We start from the raw sequence: 22,356 nt of genomic DNA, 5'->3' as shown, positions 1-22,356 counted from the left end.
TTCACTGTATCTGAGTACATGCGACAATAAAGTATCATCGAAGTAACTGGAATCTAACTATACACTTGAACAAGTTGGACCAGATCAAAGAGTTGGCGTTGATTTTGTTGCACAGTTTGTGCTTGATTAATCCATTTGCATTCCTTGAGGTGGTCGTGAATATAATGAATAGGAGAATGCTTGCGTTTTCTTCATGGACTTCCGGAAGACATTTGATAAGATTTTTTTTCAGGGGTTATTAAAGATAGTCAATTAGAGCTAGTCCTGTGACATGGGTGGTTATTAGGCTGTAGCCTTTGAGTGGAGATTAATGGTTTGTTCTGGGCATCAAGGGAAGTGGTAAATGTTTTTAATCCCCCGGGTCTGCACAAGATCTCGGTTTATCTCCATTTATGTTAATGACTTGGATAAATGAAAAAAGGTTATGTCCAGACAGGTTTACAGCTAAAACCAAGTTAGAAAAAGCACAGTATGTTCTGAAGAAAGAAATAGAATGTTGCAAAGGATCCTTGAGATTCCAAAAAGGAAAACTAAACTATGGAAGATGCAAATTCAATCTATAGTTTAGTTTAATATTATTGTACAGTGAAAGCTTTTGTTAGCGTGCTATCCAGTCAAAGAAAAAAGGTAATCATGAATACAATCACACCATCCACAATGTACAGATACTTGATAAAGGGAAGTCTGAAGAAGGGTTTCGGCCCGAAACGTCGCCTATTTCCTTCGCTCCATAGATGCTGCTGCACCCGCTGAGTTCCTCCAGCAATTTTGTGTACCTTGATAAAGGGAATATTCTTTGGTGTAAAATAAAGTACCTCAAACAATATTCCCTTCATCCAGTATCTGTACACTGTGCATGGTGTGATTGTGTTCATGATTACCATTCCTGGAATGTCCGAATAAAGATAGTCTCTAATGGGGTAGAGAGGAGCTCAGAGCTCTCTAGTTGATGATAGGATGGTTTAGTTGCAGTTCCTTCCATGCCAGCGTTCGTATTGGGAGACAAGTGGCTTTTCTGTTTCAGAGTAGGATGGAATTAGCAGCCAGAGAATAAAGGGTACAACATTTAGTGCAATGATATACCATTGAAGTCTGAAGTAAGGTAATTCACTATGGGATTGCGAAAGACAAATTAGAATAGTGTTACTTAAACGGTTAGATTAAACAAAGTGGAAGACCAAGGATATGTCAGCAAACAAATCAAGAAAAACCAATACAGAAATACAAATCAAAAAGGCTTCCAGATGATTGCCTTTAGCTTAAAGTATTGTAATGAAAAAGAGAAGTAGTGAAGCTTTAGTGATATGTGTGCTTGATCCGATCTAACCTGGAGCACTGCCTTCATTGCAAAACACCAAACCTCAAGGAGAAATATATTGGTCTTAAGTGGCCACTGTGCATAATTGTCAACATTAATTTGTCTTATTACAGGAAGAATGTGGAGGCTTTGTTAAAGGGTGCAGCGGAGTATTGCCAGAATGATGTCCAGAGAGGGTCGAGAGAGAATCAAGAGAGTGTTTTATTGACATGAAAACAATGAAATTGTTACTAGCAGCAACACAGCAGATATATAAACAGACTAATGTAAAACCCATAGTAAACAGCAAAAAAAAGTTCAGTATATTTATAGTAAGCAAACGGACAAATAAATAGACAATAGTAGTGAATGGTCAAAAATAATGTCCCCAAGTCTATATAGTTCACAGCCTATTTGTAGGTTGTTGTGTTTAATAGTCTGATGGTTGCAGGGCAGAAGCTGCTTCTGAACCTGGATGTTACAGTTTTCAAGCTCCTATAATTTCTTCTCGATGGCAGGAGTGAAATGAAAGCCGGGGTGGTGTGGGTCTGTGATGATGCTGGCTGTCTTCTTGAGGCAGCAACTCCTGTGGATCCCTTTGATGGTGTGGAGGTCAGTACCTATGATGGACAGGGCAGTGTTCGTCACTTTTTGCAATCTTCTCTGTTCCTGGGCATTTTTGTTTCTGAACCAGGCTGTGATGCAACCAGTCAATGTGCTCTCTACAGTATGCCTGCAATAGCTGCAGGGAGAGATTGGACAGACTCAGATTGTTTTCTCTTGAACACTAGAGGTTGCGTGGAGACCTGATAGAAATGTATAAAATTCTGCTCAATGCAGTCAAGTGGAAGCAGAACCACAAATGCAGAACAAGGTCGGAAATGTCTCAAGCCATTTACATTTAAATAACAAGAACCATACAGTAAATTGATCTTAGATTAGATTAGATTAGATTACCTTTTATCTGCATGCACAAGTTGTGTATTTCTTTACCACAATATAGCTGTCCTTATGAAAGTACATGACTGATTTATGAACACATAGGCATGGCACAGGCACAACTAGTAGCCCTCACAGTGTTAGGGATCTGGGTTCAACCCTGACTTCGGGTGCCTGCTTGGAATTTGCACGTTCTCCCCGTGACTCCAGATGACTTCCTCCCATGTCCAAAAGACATGCATTTTGCCAGTTTAATTTAGCCACTGTACATTGTTCCAACTAAAACAATCTTGGGCAGAGGGGAGGGGGTGACGGGACAGGGACGGTTGGATTGATAAAAACATCGGAAGAAGAATGTCAAACATGTGTTGGAGTAAGTTGGGTAGATGATGGTTGCTGCAAACACAATGGGCTGAGGAGCCTGCTTCTAAGCTGTACTGCTGTACCCAACTAAGTGGATTGGTTCATTTTGTATTTCTAATCTAATGGAGAAATAATCAGACCCAGATGATAATCTTGATATTTATAAATACAAGATACCGAGACCAACCCTAGACTTGCTGTTCGTTTCGCAGAACACTTACTCTCGGCCCGCCTTGGCCTACGGGATCTCCTAGTTGGGGCCAACTAATTCAACTCCCCTTGCCATTCTCTTACCTTTCTGTCATGGGCCTCCTCCACTGCCAAAGTTAGGCCACACGCAAATTGGAGGAACACACCTCACATTTAACTTGGGTAGTTTACAACATAATGGTATGAACATTGAATTTGCTTATTCTAAGTAACTTAATCTCATACTCACCCCTTCCCCCTGGCTCCTCTTCTTCCACCCGAGTTGTTTCACCAGTTCCTCGGTTCTGCACATTGTTTCATACGAGAACGTACAAACTTCGTACAGACAGCACCCGTAGTTGGGATTATCGCTGTAAGGCAACAACTCTATCGCTGCGCTATTGTGCCTTTCTCTGTAGCTGTAATACTATATTCTGCACTCTGTTTCCTTTTGCATTTTGCACTACTTGTTGTACTCTTGCATCATATGATTGTACTCATTTATGATATGATATGCTTGGCTGGCACATAAAACAAAGTTTTTCACAGTGTTTCTGTACACGTAACAATAATAAACCAAACCAAAGCAACATTTGCAGTAAAACCAGCTGAACTGGTTACTTAAGTTATTTGCATTGCACAGGACATTTAGCTATTGCTTTTCTGATTTAGATTTAGGAACTGCCAAGGAGAAGCCGAGTCTTCAGGGCTCCCAGTCATTTGAATTAACGTAGTTGGGTAAAGCTGTGGACTAAGCATATCTGGCTGAGATGCCCCTATTGCTTAAATTCGTTGGGTTTAGTCAAGATGAGGCTTATTTGAGGTTTCTCAAATCACCAAGAAATTGTACGATGATTCAGCTGCTGTGACAAGTTACTGAAAGTATGTGTAAAGCATTGTCATTTTCTACCTTTAAAAGAATTCTACGACAAGCAAGAGACTCAATTCATCAGGTCACAAGGAATAGGAGTAGAATTAGGCCCATTTGGCCCATCAAGTCTACTCGGCCATTCAATCGTGGCTGATCTATCTCTCCCTCCAAATCCCATTGTCCTGCCTTCTCCCCATAACCTCTGACACCTGTACTAATCAAGAATCTATCTATCTCTGCCTTAAATATCCACTGACGGCCTCCACAGCCTTCGGTGGCAAAGAATTCCACAGATTCACCACCCTCTGACTAAAGACATTTCTCCTCATCACCTTCCTAAAAGAACGTCCTTTAATTCTGAGGCTTTGACCTCTAGTCCTAGACTCTCCCACTAGTGGAAGCATCCTCTCCACATTCACTCTATCCAAGCCTTGCACTTGTTTCAATGAGGTTCTCCCCTCATTCTAAACTCCAACGAGTACAGGCCCAGTGCCGACAAACGCTCATTATAGGTTAACCTACTCATTCCTGGAATCATTCTTGTAAACCTCCTTCGGATCCTCTGCAGAGCCAGCTCATCCTTCCTTAGATATGGTGCCCAACATAGCTCACAATAGGCAATTCAGTCTAGCGGATGCCAGGCATTTGTGGCAGGGCCTGAATACCATCATGGGCTGTAAGCTGTGAATGTGGGTGATCTATGACAGTGATGCATCTTTACTAGATGAGCTCTCAGTGCCTTTCACTACTGCTTTGAGCTGGCAAACAAAATTCTGATATCAAGCACAAATCAACTGGCCATAATCTTCACCAACATCTTCAACCTCTGACTTTAACAGTCTACTGTTCCCATCTGCTTCGAGGAAATCTCCATCATTTCAGTTCCCAGGAAAAGTCAAGTGAGCTGTCTCAATGCCTCCCACCCAGTTGGCCCAATATTGACCATAATGAGATGCTATAAAGAATGGTAATGGCCCACACAGGTGCCAGTCTCCCAGACAATCTACACGCCTTACAATTTGCGTACAGGTAAAATAGGTCTATTGAGGATTCTATCTCCCTTGCAGTAGCTTCAGCTCTGGATCTCTGAACTATATGAATACCCATGTCAAGATGCTATTCATTAACTACCACTCAACCTTCAACATCACACTGAATATACTCATGCCTAAACTTCTGAACCTTGGATTCATCAGCAACTGGCATCTGGACCTCCCGGCCGGAAAACCACATTTGGTAGAATTGGTCATAACATTTCCTCTACGTTATCTCTCAACACTGCTGCTCTTCATGGGTATGTTGTCAGATCGCTGTGCACCAGTGACAGTGCAGTCAAGTACAGTGTCAACTCCATTTTTAAGTTTGCTGTTCTCAGCCCGATCAACAACAAAGATAAGACAGAGTACAGGAAAGAAATAAGGAACCATGTGTCATGGTGTCGGTACAATAACTTAACCCTTAACGTCATCAAGATGAAATAGTTGGTTGCTGACCTAAGGATACAGGGTGATGAACATAATCCTGTTCTTATCCATGAAGTTGCTGCAGAGATGGTCAACATCTTTGTTCCTTGGCATCCATATCACTGGCAAGGGTCTTGACCCGAACCTTCATCCATTCCTTCTCTCCAGAAATGCTGCCTGTCCCGCTGAGTTGCTTCAGCATTTTGTGTCTCTCACTGGCAACCTAACCTGGTCCCTTCACACTGATGTGAACAAAAAAGTGCAACAGCGTACTTACTATCTTACGTGGATGGGAAGATGTGCAATAGAAAGTATTCTGAGGGATGCATCTGGTATGGCAACTGTTCTGCTCTTGGCTGCCTGAACCTGCAGAGAAACATAGAAACAGAAATTAGGTGCAGGAGTAGGCCATTCGGCCCTTTGAGCCTGCAACGCCATTCAATATGATCATGGCTGATCATCCAACTCAGTATCCCGTACCTGCCTTCTCTCCATACCCTCTGATCCCCTTAGCCACAAGGGCCACATCTAACTCCCTCTTAAATATAGCCAATGAACTGGCCTCGACTACCCTCTGTGGCAGAGAGTTCCAGAGTTTCACCACTCTCTGTGTGAAAAAAGTTCTTCTCATCTCGGTTTTAAAGGATTTCCCCCTTATCCTTAAGCTGTGACCCCTTGTCCTGGACTCCCCCAACATCGGGACCAATCTTCCTGCACCTAGCCTGTCCAACCCCTTAAGAATTTTATAAGTTTCTATAAGATCCCCTCTCAATCTCCTAAATTCTAGAGAGTATAAACTAAGTCTATCCAGTCTTTCTTCATAAGACAGTCCTGACATCCCAGGAATCAGTCTGGTGAACCTTCTCTGCACTCCCTCTATGGCAATAATGTCCTTCCTCAGATTTGGAGACCACCACCCGGTGTCACTTCATCAATTACTTCCATCCAGTTCATCTTCACGGTGCATCAAGAAGGTTGGAAACATCATCAAGATCTACCCACCTAACCATTCTCTTCTACCTCTGGGAGAAGATACAGGAGATTGAAAACTCGGGTGTCCAGATTTAAGAACAGCTTCTTCCCCACTGGTATCAGACCACCGAACTAATCACCATTTCACACCTGCCTCCTGGTGGTGTTGCTATGTACATTTACTCTTAACACTGCCTTATTTGATTATTCTGCTGTTGCATTTTAGTACTTTTTTTTGCACTGCTTCAGATTGCACTACATTTTGACAATACTCTGCTGTTTTACATGTTTAATTGTATTTATTATTATTGTTAGTCATAAGTACATCTATATAACTAAAAGTCTCATGTTGACCACTTCCTGTCTGCGCTGTATATTGATTTTAGAAAAAACGCTACCATATATCGCTATGATTTTTGGCCATCTTACTCACAGTCCTCCGCTGAGGCAGCCCCGAGGATTTGTCCGATCGATGAAAAATAAACAAGTTACGAGTCTTTAAAAAATCTTGAGATCAGCTGATTGGTCCTCTCGCCACGATGAAGGTAACGCCCCTTCTGGGGGGGGGTGGTGTGTAGGACTATAAAATCCCGGATGCCTGGACGTGAGTCAGACACTAAGGAAGATCACGAGGGAGAGTCCACAGCTGTGATTCTAAGCTGTGAATCAACTGAACTGTAAGTCTGCAATGTACTTGCAGCAAATGATTTGCTAGCCCTTAATGACAATGCAATGAGTTGTTTGGCAATTTGGTGGCCTGCACTCTGCTTGAAATGCTATTAAATTGAATTTGGTGGCCTGCACTCTGCTTGAAATGCCATGAAATTGAATTTGGTGGCCTGCACCCTGCTTGAAATGCTATGAAATTGAATTTGGTGGCCTGCACGCTGCTTGAAATGCTATGAAATTGAATTTGGTGGCAGCACTCTGCTTAAAATGCTATGAAATTGAATTTGGTGGCCTGCACTTTGCTTGATATGCTATGAAATTGAATTTGGTGGCCTGCACTTTGCTTGATATGCTATTAAATTGAATTTGGTGGCCTGCACTGCTTGAAATGGAATTTCAAGGAATAGCCATGAGTGAACTGCCAGCCCACCAGGCCTGAGTGACTGAGCTGCCAGCCCACCAGCCCTGAGTGACTGAGCTGCCAGCCCATCAACCCTGAGTGACTGAGCTGCCAGCCCACCAGCCCTGAGCTGCCAGCCCACTAGCCCTGAGTGACTGAGCTGCCAGCCCACCAGCCCTGAGTGACTGAGCTGCCAGCCCTGAGTGACTGAGCAGCCAGCCCACCAGCCCTGAGTGACTGAGCAGCCAGCCCACCAGCCCTGAGTGACTGAGCAGCCAGCCCACCAGCCCTGAGTGACTGAGCTGCCAGCCCACCAGCCCTGAGTGACTGAGCTGCCAGCCCACCAGCCCTGAGTGACTGACCTGCCAGCCCACCAGCCCTGAGTGACTGAGCTGCCAGCCCAAGAATCCATTCAGCCCACAATGTCCATACTAGCCCCCCTGGAAACCAGTCCCTTCGGCCCACAACCCCCATACTTACGTTTCAGAAAGCCCCCCCCACTGGCCACAAATATTGGAATTGGAGGAGAGGTGGAATATTGCGTTGGGGACCAGCCCTCCCGTGTGAACGTGGGACCCAACGGGTCCCACTTAGTCCAGTAACACATAGGAGCAGAATTTGGCCATTCAGCCCATGCCGCGTTTCGATCATGGCTAAAAAAAAGCAACTTCATTGCACCCCGGTGACAAACTAATCCGAATCTGAATTTGTCCGTACCACCTGAAATATCCATGCTGCTAATGCAGGTGTTGTTAGTTCTATTTCAAACTGTCCAGATACTTTTAGTGAAGGGTGAACTTAGAAGTGAATTCCAGGTCCCAGTTACTTGAGGTTTTTTTTCCCTCCAAATCCAAAGGTGAAGAATTTCAACTTGGTGTTCTCTTATTCTTGGATTTGACTAAGGAAAAATAGGAGTCTAACGAAGGGGATCTTGTAGTCAAGGTGTTCCAGAGATGATGTTAGGACCAGGGTGATAGCGTCTGCTGTGAACCTGTTGTGACAGTAGATAAACAGCAGTGCATCAAGGCTGGCTGGGAGGCTGGAGTTAATGTCTGCCATCACCATCACCAGTCTCTCGAAGCTCTTCTTGGTGGTGGGAGGCAGGAGGGTGCGAGCATCCTGCAGGAACATTATTAAACCTCAGCAAGGATACCGTCCCAGCAATCGCTTCCAATTACACCCTTTCTGTTTATTTGCTCTGTCTTATGGTTTTAAAATATAAATTATTTATACCTAATTCTACACATGGACTTCATGTCTTTGAGCCTCAGTAATCTCAGCATAAGTGTTTTGTTCACAGTTAGAAATTATGATCCTTCACTCTTTAGGACTGGATTGGCCACTTAACTGATTTTATATTCCACCAAGTCCATGTAAAATGACTTAATGGTTTATTTACTTGTTTGGATTTGGCAAGTTGCATCAAACTTGCAAAGCTTTCTTGTGCCACGCTTGCCTTCCTTGGACTAAACATGCTCATGGTAGAATAGTTTATTGTCATGTGTACCAAAGTACAGTGAAAGGCTTTGTCGTTGCCTGCTAACCAGTCAGCAGAAAGACTATACATAATTACAATTAAACAGTCCACAGTGTATAGATACATGATCAAGGGAATAACATTTAGTGCAAGATGAAGTTTAGTTAAGTCTGATTAAAGGATTAAAGAAAGTCCGAGGATCCTCAATGAGGTGGCTGGTAGGTCAGCACCGCTCTCTAGTTGGTGATAGGATGGTTCAGCTGCCTGAAAACAGCTGGGAAGAAACTGTCCCTGAATCAGGAGGTGTGCATTTTTGTACTTCTGTACCTCTTGCCTGAGAGGAGAGGGGAGCATTAAGGGCCTGTCCCGCTGTATGAGGTAATTCAAGAGTTTTCCCGAGTTTCCCCTGATTCGAACTCAGAAAATTACGGTAATAGCCGTCATAGGTACTCGGGGCTCTCGAGGACATTTTTCAACATGTTGAAAAAACTTCACGAGCTTACCGCATTTCCCGAATACCTGCCGTTAGCGCTACGACTCGCTAAGAGACGTCCCGAGCTCCGACGTACCCGCTACGTACATTCTACGTACTTACCACGAGTTTCTTTTTTTTTTTTAACTCAGGAGAGCTCTTGGGTAAACTCGTATAGTGGGACAGGCCCTTTAGTACTTGGCTTTGTTAGTACATGGCTGAACATGAAGGCTGATGTAAACCAGCAGAGAGCAACATAAATCATTAAGCTGCAGGGCAAGTGAGGAACTTAAGCCATTGTCTTTCTTTAAGTCCTTTTTTTTATGCAAGAAAATTAAAGTTGGCAGCCATCAAACCAGCACTTGCAAGCATTTGTCTGGTATATGCATGAAAATGCAATAATGGAAGCATTTCAATTTTTAATGCAAATGATTCAGTAGGCATTAAAATGCACTCAAGGACATTACAATGTGCGTGCTAGTGAAGTTTTCCATACATAAGTACACACAAACAGCCAAAAATTAACGGGGTACTTGCAGATTTAATATTTTGGCATGTTAAAAACACATTCTGTACAAGCATGTGCAGGATGATCACATCCTCCTGCCTCCCATTGTCATGTTATCCACCACCATGAAGTGCTTCGACAGACTGGTGATGGCACACATTAACTTCAGCCTCCCAGCCAGCCTTGATCCATTACTGTTTATCTAGTGTCACAACAGGTCCACAGCAGAAGCTATCACCTTGGTCCTAAACTCATCTCTGGCCAAGTCAATGGATATATTTAAGATAGTGATTGACAGATTCTTGATTAGTATGTGTGTCAGGGGTTATGGGGAGAAGACAGGAGAGTGGGTAAAGATAGATCAGCCATGATTGAATGGTGGAGTGGACTTGATGGACTGAAAGGCCTAATTCTGCTCCTATAACTTATGAACTAATGAACCCAGACGACAAGGACTCCAACCGTTGACTTTTATTTATAGACCATAACTCTGCCGTCAACAACATAGTCCCATCTAAACTCATCTAAAAACTCTGGGACGTAGGAATCAACTCTGCACACTTCCTCCCCCCCCCCCCCCCCCCCCCCAACCAGTGACTACAGGTTACGACACCTCCTCAATAACTCTCAATACTGGTGCAATACAAGGTTTGCATTCTCAGCCCATTACACTCACGACTATATGGTTTAATTCAGCTCTATTTCCATCTATGGCTTGCAGGCGATGCCACAGTGTTGGGCCGAATCAGGAACAATAATAAGACAGAGTACAGGAAGTGGACAGAGAATTTAGTGACATGGTGTAAGGACAATAACCTCTCCCTCGATGACAGCATGGCAATGGAGCTAGATATTGACCTCAGGAAGCATGGTGGAGTACGTGCCCCAATCGACAACAATGGTGTGGATGTGAAAATGGTTCCTTGGAACGAATATTACCAATGATCCGTCGTGGACCAACCAGACCGTGTTGCCTCAGCTACCCCCTGGCAGCAGGAAATATGTCCTGTAGTGGGAGCCGCTGAGCCCAGCCACTGTTCGTCCGTGACAACCAGAGAGGAGGACGGAGGTAGTCGGCAGCTGTGCATGCAAGAACAAAGGGCCGGTAAGAGAAAGCAGGGTCTTACCTTCTGAGCCCTCATGTACGGCTGCGGGAGGTGCCCCCAGGACACAAATGCAGAATCGTGGAGAGGGACGATGGTTCGCTGTCCTATCTGGATCGAGGGAACGGCTGGAGGTCCTGCAGCAGACTGGGACTCGACTGGATCGGGCGCCGCTCCAGGAGACCGAGCACATGGACGCGGCCTGCAGTTAGGACGCCTATAGTTCACTAGGCCAGGCAGACCCTGCCACACTGCCAGGACAATGGGCCTGTCTGAATTCTTTGAATCTTTCTCTGTGAAAATTGGCATTATACGAACCTTAACACACATGTTTCAGTGTAAAATATTGTGCCTCATTTGTGGAGAGACCATAGGAAAGTGTAACGAAACCCAGGCCTCAGACCTCTCTTGCTTCTAGTCTGTAAGTTATTGTGTCTATTACAACATTTTTCACAAAATTCACATATGCCAGTGATGCCCAAGGTGGCAGCAGCTTGTTCTGTTACGTCACGCTGGGCTGGTATATATCTATCTCATGGTGGATTCCCTGTGAAGTATGACAGTTTAGTTTTAGTTAAGAGGTACAGTGGATTCAGGCCCTTCGGCCCACTGAATCAGCACCGACCAGCGATCCCTGTACACTAACACTATCCTCCACGCTAGGGACAATTTACAATTTTTACCAAAGCCAATTAACCTACATACCTGTACGTCTTTGGCATGTGGGAGGAAACAGGACAGCATAAACCACCAGATGGCTGCCTTGCCAATGGTCTGTCTTTGTCTTTTGCATTCTTTGCGTTTTTAGTTTGGATGTAAAATGTTTGTTTTAGCTTATCTTTAGTTTTTGTATTGGTGGGAAGGTGGGGGATACTTTTTTAGTCTCTTTCCTCGACGGAGATGCGACTTTTTCCGTGCCGTATCTCCGTCCGCACTGCAGCCTAACATCGTGAAGTTGGCGCCTCTTGTTTGGGGCTTCTAGAGCTTCAACATCTTGGAGCGGGCGATCCCTTTGCCGGGGATCGACCTTTGGTGCTCCAACTTCCAGGAGCTGCGGACTTTAACGTTGTGAAGCTCGCGGTCCCTGGTTAGGGACAGATTTCGGGAACTCCAAGACACAGGCGTTCCGACCGTCCCGATGGGAGAGCTTAGACCGCCCTGACGCGGGAGCTCGATCTCCGGCTGCGGATGATTCGACTTTCCCGACTGCGGGAAGAAAGGAGGAAAGAAGATAAGACTTTATTGTGTTCCATCACAGTGGGGAATGTGGAGCTGCTGCTGTGGTGGGTGTTTATGTCAAATTTGTATGTAGTTGTGCTTTTTTGGCATGGCAGTATGGCAAATCAAATTCCTCGTATTTTGCAAAACATACTTGGCTAATAAATTACGATTATGATTATAATGATTATGAATTTTCACCAACTTCCCAACTTCCTGACTGGGAAAGCCTGCCTTTGCCCGGCGATAGTAGCAGAGTAGGGCTTGGTGGTTGTGAGGGCAGAGAGTTGCCAGATTCAAGATGGCCCTTGCACTCTACTCAGCCCTGCTGAGATGCTGGGAGCTTGGGAGGACTACCTCCTGGGATTTGACACTACAGTCACCATGGCGATGGGCAGGTGGCCAACAATTTCAAGCCAACAGTAGGCCGTGTCCATTTTCTTACTGCAGCTTCTGTGTAACTTTCCTTTTTACGCCTTTTCTACATCCTTTGTTTCCACACCTCCAGTCACCTCATCCTTTAGATGTATTTGTTCAATTTGAGTTGAACAAAGTGCTGCAGTATATAAATATGCTGAGATATTTGATGCCTAAAAAGATTTTCGGGATAGTTCTCATGCAAGGAAAGTTCCTAACCGTTAACATTTTAACTGCAAGATTTTAATTTAGTTTTAAAGATACAGCTCGGAAACATGCCTGTCGGCCCACCGACTCTGCGTCGGCCAGCAATTCCCGTACACTAGCACTATCCTACGTGCTAGGTACAATTTAAAATGTTTAACTAAGCCAGTTAACCTACAAACCTGCATGGTTTTAGAGTGTGGGAGGAAACCAGAGCACCCAGAGAAAGCCCTCGCAGTCACGGGGAGAACGTACAAACTCCATAGACAGCAACCGTAGTCAGGATTGAATGCAGGTCTCTGGCTTAGCGCCTCAAGCCACCCCAATGTTGTCAATTTTATGTGGTAATAACACTTTAATGTAAAAATATGGATTTAATAATCCATCATAAGAGGGAGAGTGCATGAAGCAAGTTTGTCAGACTTCGATGCAATTCTTACATTGAATTACCTTCCCAAAAATACTGAAGTAATGTTGTTAGTGGGGTTTCAGTTGATTTACTGCCTTCAAACATTAATATAGCTCACTGACCTTCATGAGTTTCACTTTTTGTTATAAAAGGCAGCTAGCTTGAAAAACAGGAAATTATTTTTGTGATATAAACTGGAAACATTGAAATATAAAGTTTCACCGGGTGGTGCCTGCAATGGCTGCTTTGCCAACAGTCTGTCTGTCCTTTCCTTCTCTGTTGTTTCTTTAGTATGTGTTAAATGTATATTTTTAGTGTTATTTTGCTTGTTTTATGTGGGTGGGGGGGGGGGGGGGGGGGAGATAGGGGAAACTTTTTTTAAATCTCTTACCTTGGTGAAGATGCGATTTTTTTTTTTTTCCATATCGTATCTCCGTCCGCACTGCAGCCTAACATCGAGGAGCTGGAGGCCTCTGCTGGAGACCGACTTCGGGAGCTCCAACCGCGAGAGCCCGCAGGACTTAACATTGTGGAGCTGCCGATCCCTTTGCCAGGGATCGATCTCTGATTTCCGAGAGGTACGTCTCGGTACATCACTCTCAGGATAGGGATCAGGATGTCGACAATATCTGTAGGACACAAATTCATAGTTCTGCCTCTAGTTAGATTTCACAGGTTCACTAGTATATTCAGTCCACAAATCTTTTGCCAATTCAGGTTGACTTTTGCTCCAGGATCAGCCATTTGACTGGGATATGGTATAAGACTGGATCTAAAAGAGGCAGTGTTTCAGTGACCTGGGAAAAAAAGGGGGTGCACCCATTGCACCCCCCCCCCCCCCCTTCTGACGGCCATGCCCCAATTCCATTTCTTTCTCGATCTTCAAAAGTCTTCTACACTATCACCTTGTTGGATGCATTATTTCATCATCAATGTCTGACAAGAGTAAGTTTTTCCTTGGGCACTTTGGTGCTGTTAAATGTATAATATAAAATCAGGAATTACCTGTGTAAGAATTGGAATGTTGAGAATTGATTCAGTACATATATTTTAATGACATTTAATTGCTTTGACTAAAAGGTGCCACATCGTGAAGTTTGCAGACGACACAACAGTGATTGGGCTGATCACCAACGGTGATGAAACAAACTACAGAGCGGAGGTGCAGAACCTGGCGGACTGGTGCGCCAATAACAACTTGGCACTAAACACCTCCAAGACCAAGGAGCTGATTATTGACTTCAGGAGGTCCCATTCTGGAGAATACACCCCAATCTCCATTTACGGGGAAAGTGTGGAGAGAGTGTCCAGCTTTAAGTTTCTGGGCACTCACATTTCAGAAGACCTCACATGGTCCACAAACACCGCTGCGCTGGTCAAGAAGGCACAGCAACGACTGTTCTTCCTGAGGACATTAAAAAAGACTGGTCTGCCCCAACAGCTGCTGACAACGTTCTACCGCTGCACCACAGAAAGCATACTAACGCATGGCATCTCTGTGTGGTATCTCAGCTGCACGGAGGCGGAGAGGAGAGCTCTTCAGCGCGTCGTCAACAGAGCGCAGCGGATCATCGGGACAGAGCTACCAGCCTTGGAGGGCATCTACCACACGCGGTGCCTCAGGAAGGCCCTCAGCATCCATAAGGACTCATCACACCCCTGCCACGGTCTGTTTCAACTACTTCCCTCCGGCAGACGTTACAAGGCCTTCTACGCCCGAACCTCCAGACTCAGGAACAGTTTTATCCCAAGAGCTATAGCAGCTCTGAACCGGCCCTAATGAGTGCCCCCCCACTCACCCCCTTTGGACAGTCTCCCTCAGATGGTCACGTCAATCAATTCAGCTTGCTTATTTATGTATTGTATTTATTTACCTTTCTTGTACATCAGTGGAGCTGCACACTAAATCTTGTTGCACTGACGTGCAATTACAATAAAAGATATTATTATTATTATTATTATTATTATTATTATTATTATTATTATTATTATTATTCCGCTTTTGATGACTAACATTTTTAGCACAGGAGTCAGAAGGGGACAGGAAAGAAGATTCTGTGCTCAGACAAGGCAAAGAAATTTCGGTGCAATATGAACAAAAGGGGAGGTGGATATTTTGTCCAACTCTTCTCCTGTTTGTAGTTCATGCCTGTTTCCATGCAAAATGACATCAAATTCACTTTCTGTTCGGCTCAATGCAACCTGTACTGGATGAAAGCAGCAGCATTTCCTTTTTATGAGTCTGGTACAGGTTCTTAACACTGCAGATTGACTTTGAGATCGGAAGGGGGAACTTTATATCTGGGCTAATCCCGCTGCCTGAGTGGAGTGTCAGGATTTCATGGTGTGACTGCTGTTTTTCTGGATGTTAATTCAATATTAATTGGCAGGAAACCAACTGAAGTTACCGACCAGTACTAACTAATTGGCAAGAAATCATCTGAAGTTACTAATAAGAGCTGCAGCAGCTCTAAGAGCAAATTCTTCTGGAGTGATTTTGTAGAATTTATAATTAAATGACATTACCATGATAAAGGGTGAACTGGTAAAGCTGAGAGAGTGTTGTTTTTGTCATTAAAGCAGGAAGAGGGCATTTCTAGCTAGCTATCTGTTAGATATAGAATATGCCTTGGTATTTTTACATTCCTGGTTTGTTCTGGTATTTAAAGCTGCTATGCATGTTTGTGACTCATGAGCTAAAGACTATTTCAAAGGGTAATTATGTCAGGCATGTAGAAAAGCAGTCAAGAGTGTTTTATGGTTATACTGTATGTCCTGACATGGAACAATTAAATTCTTACTTTGAGCAGTAAACATATAACTCTGTAAAACCCATAATAAAGTACAAAGAAAATGGTCAGTGTATGCATGGAAAAAGACAAATAAATAGACAACAGTTGTGCAAAGTCAAAAATATTGTTTTCATGTCTATGTAATTCAGAGGATATTTGGAGGTTGCAGTTTAGTTTAGTGATACGGCGCGAAAACAGGCCCTTCGGCCCACCGAGTCCGCGCAGACCAGCGATCTCCACACATTAACACTATCCTACACACACTAGGGGGAAATTTACACATACACCAAGCCAATTAACTTACATCTTTGGAATGTGGGAGGAAACCGAAAATCTGGGAGAAAACCCACGCAGTCACGGGGAGAACGTACAAACTCCTTACACCCATAGTCAGGATCGAATCCGGGAGTCGGGATCGAACTCGGGTCTCCGGTGCTGCAGCAACTCTACCGCTGTGCCACGGTGTAGGGAAAAAGCTGGATCTGAAACTGGACGTTACAGTTTTCAGGCTTCTATGCCTTCTTTCTGATGGCAGGAGTGAAATGAGAGCGTGGTCAAGGTGGTGTTAGTAATGATAATGGTTTGGTAGTTTCAAGCCCCCCCCCCACCCCACCCCCACCCCCCCACCCCCGTAACAATCAATCTGCAATTAAATACATTTGTCAGTCATTAGGCAGATCGCTGAGCTCTTAACGGTGGCACCAATGTACTGAGCAACCCAACTCGAACCCTCCTGGCAGTGAGACCAGATAGTTAACTTTCTCTTGAAGGAATCCGATTTAAATGTAGATGTAATGGCATGGAACGTCAGTAGAGGGAGCACTGGGACACAGTAAAGATGGGAAACTGAGTTACTGGAGACTGAATGCTGGAACCTTGAGCAAAAAAGACCATGGACGTTATGGTCCTGCGGGTGAGATTGCTGCAGAATACGAGGGAGTACAGTTCCAGGGTTTCCCTTGCCTGTTAATTGTAATTAATTTGTAATTATAATTAATTTATTAGCCAAGTATATAAAAACAAACAGTCGTACCAAATAAGCAACAAAACGCACAAATACATTAAAATTAACATAGACATCTACCGCAGCGCACTGCGATGGAAGGCCATAACGTATTATCTTCTTCCCTCCTTTTCTCCCGTGGTCAGGGCAGTCGAACCATCCGCAGTCGAGGCGATCGAAGCTCCCACGATCGGGACGGTCAAAGCTCCTGCAGTTGGAGCTCCAGAAGTCGATCCTCAACAAAGGGACCGTGAGCTCCACGTTAGGCCGCAGTGTGGATGGAGATACAATACGGAAAGAGTCGCATCTCCGTCGAGGAAAGAGATTAAATAAAAGTTCCCCCCCTACATAATACAAAACTAAAGATACACTAAAACATACATTTATCAACAAACTAAAAACAACAAAAGAAGAAAAGGATGAGACAGACTTGGTGAGGCTGCCATCGTACGGCGCCACCTGGTGGGATAGTCCATGTCTGGGAAGAGATTGGTGAAGAAGGGGAAATGAAGACAGATCCCAACAGAAATGACGGATCTAAAACAACCATGAATGTCGTGGTCCCGTTAGTGAGGTTGCTCCAGAATGGGAGAGAGAGCACCTTTCCAGGATTTTCCTTGCCTGGAAACTAGGAACAGTGCAGTAATGTTCTCTAGTTCATGGTGAGCAATTCCCAAAAGAACAGATTTGCATCAAACTCACCCTCATCTATGGCTGCTTCATTCATACTCAATTCCTTGATAACATCATAATCCTTTGTATCGTACTAAATGAGTGTTAACTATCTCTTACTTTACTGTCTATTACACTTTGGGCAATACTTGCCATACCATTAATTATAATGCTTAAATATTTGATGTTAAGATCAAATTGTATTAATATTACAGTTGTTTAAGAATGAATGTCTCTTCCCTAAACTGACACACTTTGAATTCTATTCTAGGAAGAGATTACCAGGCGGACAAAGGAAAGGGTACAAAGATGTGTTCCAAAGGCTCCTTGAAGAATTGAACCATCCCCATTAAATTCCTGAGAATCTTTGACCCATGAGCTCCCAAAGTGGAGGAAGACCATTTGGTCTGACATTGAGAACCTCAAGCCAAGAAATCAGAGTGAACAGAAATCCCAATGGAGAGAGTGGATCACTTCACAAACGACTCGCCTAGCTACAGATCAGGCAGATTCTGCCCCCTCATGAAGGAGCCTACAGTTCCCACATTGGCCTTACCGGCCATCTCAGAAATCAGTACATGAAGCTTGAGTGAAAGTAAGTTCTCCTTGACCCCAAGAAACTGCTTAAGAAGTAATAGTGTATCTCTTTCATGATTTTACCTTTCCCATTACCTGCATCCCTTCCTCACAGGGACTCCCTGCTGTTTGCATTATTTTGAAAATGATTTGTTGTAAAGTTTTTGTAAGGTTATCAATAGTCCATGAATCAGTCTCTAACTTTGATCATCACACTATTGATTTTAGCCACGAGGCTGCCCTCACTGCCAGAATCCAATAATGTTAGTTACTAGAACTGCAAGAGACTGCAGATGCTGGAATTTTGAGCAAAGAACAAACTGCTGGAGAAACTCAGTGGGTCAGGTAGCATCTGTGGAGGGACAAGGACAGACAACATTTCCGGGTCTCATCCAGAAGCTTCATCCTGCCTATTATCTGTCCCAGACAATGTCTGACCTATTGCATTACTCCAACTATTCAATTTTAGGCTAAGGTTAAGAAAAGCTATTTTTAAAAATATTGTTGAGATAATATTGCGATATCTATTGACAAACTCACCAGAACTAGATTTATTCACCTCTGATAAGGGAGAAATATTTCTGCTGTATACCACTTCTACACTCTTAACTTATACACTTCTTTCATGCCCCTCTTAACCTCCTGCACTACAGGGGAAAGAGAACTAGCCTCTCCTGTTTCACATAACTAAACTGCTTTATCTCAATAAACATCCCAATGAACCCCTCTGTCAGACAAAAGATTATAAATTTTAAAGTGGAATTAAATTATTTTAGAAACCGCTTGTCATGCAATATTCTTGAATTCATAAATTATTTACACGTTTCTTTTAAATACACTTCATCTATTATAATGGTGTAATTGGTTGGATATCTATAATAAATTTGTCATATTTGGTTCTGCATGAGGGAGCATTTGAATTTTTTGTTTCATTTTCTTTTTGCTGAAGATTTCTCTAGTGCTGCCATCTACAGACAATATTCTATAATCTGGACATAAAGTGCAGGAATCACTTTCACCTATCCATGTTCTCCAGAGATGTTGCCTGACTGTGGACTTTGCATTAGACTTTAGAAACTGGCCCTCTGCCCACTGAGTCTGCACCGAACAGTGATAACCCAATGCACTAGCACTATCCTAGATATTAGGGACAATTTACAATTTTACCTAAGCCAATTAATCAACAAATTTGCACGTCTTTTGAGTGTGGAAGGAAACCAGAGCACCCGGAGGAAACCCACGCGGTCACAAGGAGAACGTACAAACTCCGTACAGACTGCACCCATGGTCAGGATCGAACCTGGGTCTCTGGCGCTGTAAGGCAGCAACTCTACCACTGTGCCACCCTTTGGGTCACTCCAGCAATTTGTGTCTTGTTTTATAAACCAGCATCTTCAGTTCCATGTATGCACATTCTATAATCTGTTTTTTATGCTTATTTGAACATAAAGTGCAAAACTGAAAACTGAAATACTGGTTAGATCATCTTAAATAAACATGATAGTACGATAGGAGTTTGTACGTTCTCCTTGTGACCGCGTGGGTTTCCTCCGGGTGCTCTGGTTTCCTTCCACACTCTAAAGACGTGCGAATTTGTAGATTAATTGGCTTAGGTAAAATTGTAAATTGTCCCTAATGTGTAGGATAGTGCTAGAGCACTGGGTTATCACTGTTTGGTGCAGACTCAGTGTTAACAAGTACTTACTCACCTGGAGAAGGTTAACAAAGATGTAGTGGTGATTAGAGTGATGGTGTTGGGCTTGGTGATGGAGATGAACTCAAACATAGTGCTGAGCAGCACTGTATCCACATTGACACATCAGTGTATGGGGCAAACAGTGGGTGGATTGGATCGCCTTCCTTCTCAATCACAGTCACACTCATGCTACAGTGGCCGGCCGAGGTAGCCAAGCAATTTGTGGGTTTTGTTTCGAATTATGTATATGCGCTATTGTACTGCGCAGTCTTTAATGTCTTGCAGAATTTGTGATTTATGATTAATTTACATTTTAGTGTGTTGTCTTAGTTTAAGTGCCTGTGATACTCCTGCAAGCATGAATTTAATTGTACTTGCACATCACCGTACTTGTGCAAATGACAATAAACTCGACTTGGAAAATCACATTTTGAATTTTCATTCAAATACAAGAAATAAATTGATAGCAAGTTCGTTATTCCATTGCTTATACTTACTTAAAAAAAACATCTGCAAGGTGAAATTCTTAGTTATCTGCATATTCATTGAGTATCTGTTAAGCCCATGCTGTTTGTGATTACTGTTGATCACTTCGGCGGCACGGTGATACAGCAGTGGAGTTGGGTTAGCACCAGAGACCCGGGTTCAATCCTGACTACAGGTGCTGCCTGTACGGAGTTTGTACCTTCTCCCCGTGACTGTGAGGGTGTTCCACGGGTGCTCCGGTTTCCTCCCATATTCCTCAGGCATACAGGTCTTTAGGTTAATTGGCTTCTGTAAAAGATTGTAAATTGTCCCTAGTGTGTAGGATAGTGTTAGTGTGGGGATTGCTGGTTGGCGCAGACTCGGTGGGCCGAAGGGCCTGTTTCTGCATTGTATCTCTGAACTAAACTCAGTTGATGTTACTCATAATTCATAACCATATCTGACCATATCATGAGGTATGTTATGCATAATAATCATTAGCTATCACAACACCTTCAATGGTTTGAACAGGAAAAAAAAGAACCGTTGCATTATTGTGGTGCTGATGGGGGCTATTTGGCCCATTAAGTCCGTGACAGCTCCCTGGAGACCAATTCAATTAGTCCATTCTGCTGCACTTTTCTCGCAGCTATGCAAATTATTTTCCCCCAAGTAGTGACTCTAATTCCTTTTCAAAAACCACGATTGTGTTTTGTTTGCTTGCAGCCCTTGTGAGTAAGGAAATCCAGATCAGAACTGCACCCTGCCTTTAAAAATACTTGTCCTCACTAAAGAATAACCTATTTTGGTTTATATTTGGTAATCAGTAATATTTTAGTCCGGTAGCCAATACAAACCAAACTTGAATTTTGTTCTTCAATTACTGAGTATTTTATTTTCTGATAATTATATTGCCAGGAAAGCAGGTCAATTATTGTCAGTGTATTTGAGGAGTATATCCCCCTCAGTAGCAGATTGTTTCCAATGAGTGATATAACTCACTCCCTAGGGTGGGAACCTAGACATCTCTGGCATCTGCTTTATTATAAAACAAAATAACTTTTACATACAATTACTTGCCAGATACACCTCATCATTCATCTTCAAACTTTAAAATGTTCTAGTACCTTGTTTGTGTAAAAATAATTAAATACGTAATAATGATTAAAAAAAATAATTTAAATGATTTTTTAAAGTGTCGTTGGAATCTGAGGGGTAACATTTTCACACAAAGAGTCGTGGGTGTATTGAACAAGCTGCCAGGGGAGGTGGTTAAGGCAGGGACTATCCCAACATTTAAGAAAGCATTGGACAGGTACATGGATAGGACAGGTTTGGAGGGATATGGACCAAGTGCAGGCAGTTAGAACTAGTGTAGCTGGGACATGTTGGCCAGGGTGGGCAAGTTGGGCCGAAGGGCCTGCTTCCACACTGTATCTATGACTAAGTGCAGAAGATAGGAAATTCTAACATAATTATCATTTATCAACAAGGTACACATTCTTTTGATTACCTTTAATCAAACAATTGTTAAAATTGCTAATAATGAAGGGAGTTTCATTGGCATAGTATAAAATCCAATTTGATTATTGCAAACAGTTGCATATATAGAAACATAGAAAATAGGTGCAGGAGTAGGCTATTCTGCCCTTCGAGCCTGCACCGCCATTCAATATGATCATGGCTGATCATCCAACTCAGTATCCTGTACCTGCCTTCTCTCCATACCCCCTGATCCATTTAGCCACAAGGGCCACAAAAATCCCTCTTAAATATATGCTTTGGAGATATCCGTGTGCATTACAAAATCAATTTTTTTGGTATTGAAGCCATTCCCGATTACCTTGATTGTTCTTAACATTGATCTCAATATTCTTAATTTGTTGCAACCTCAATTTTCCAATTGTTAATCCAGTTTAGATATTTTTTCAGGCGGGGAATATCACCACGTTTTGAAATGCTCTTAATAACTCAATTCAAAACAAGGTACTGGTTTCATCAGATATTATTTCCTTGGCAATCAAATGTTGATTGTTTAATTCACTCATAATTAATCCACATGAACAATCCTACAACATAGCATATGATGCTTCCTGGCAACCAGTATACTAGCAAATAAATTAAATAAGACAGATTCATTTGAAAACCTCAGTGTTTGTTGTAAAAGCTTCTGGTTACCTG

This window comes from Amblyraja radiata, chromosome 19, assembly GCF_010909765.2.
Source record: "Amblyraja radiata isolate CabotCenter1 chromosome 19, sAmbRad1.1.pri, whole genome shotgun sequence".
Classification (NCBI taxonomy): domain Eukaryota; kingdom Metazoa; phylum Chordata; class Chondrichthyes; order Rajiformes; family Rajidae; genus Amblyraja; species Amblyraja radiata.
The sequence above is the reverse complement of the archived record's forward strand: the minus strand, read 5'-3'. Positions refer to the sequence as shown.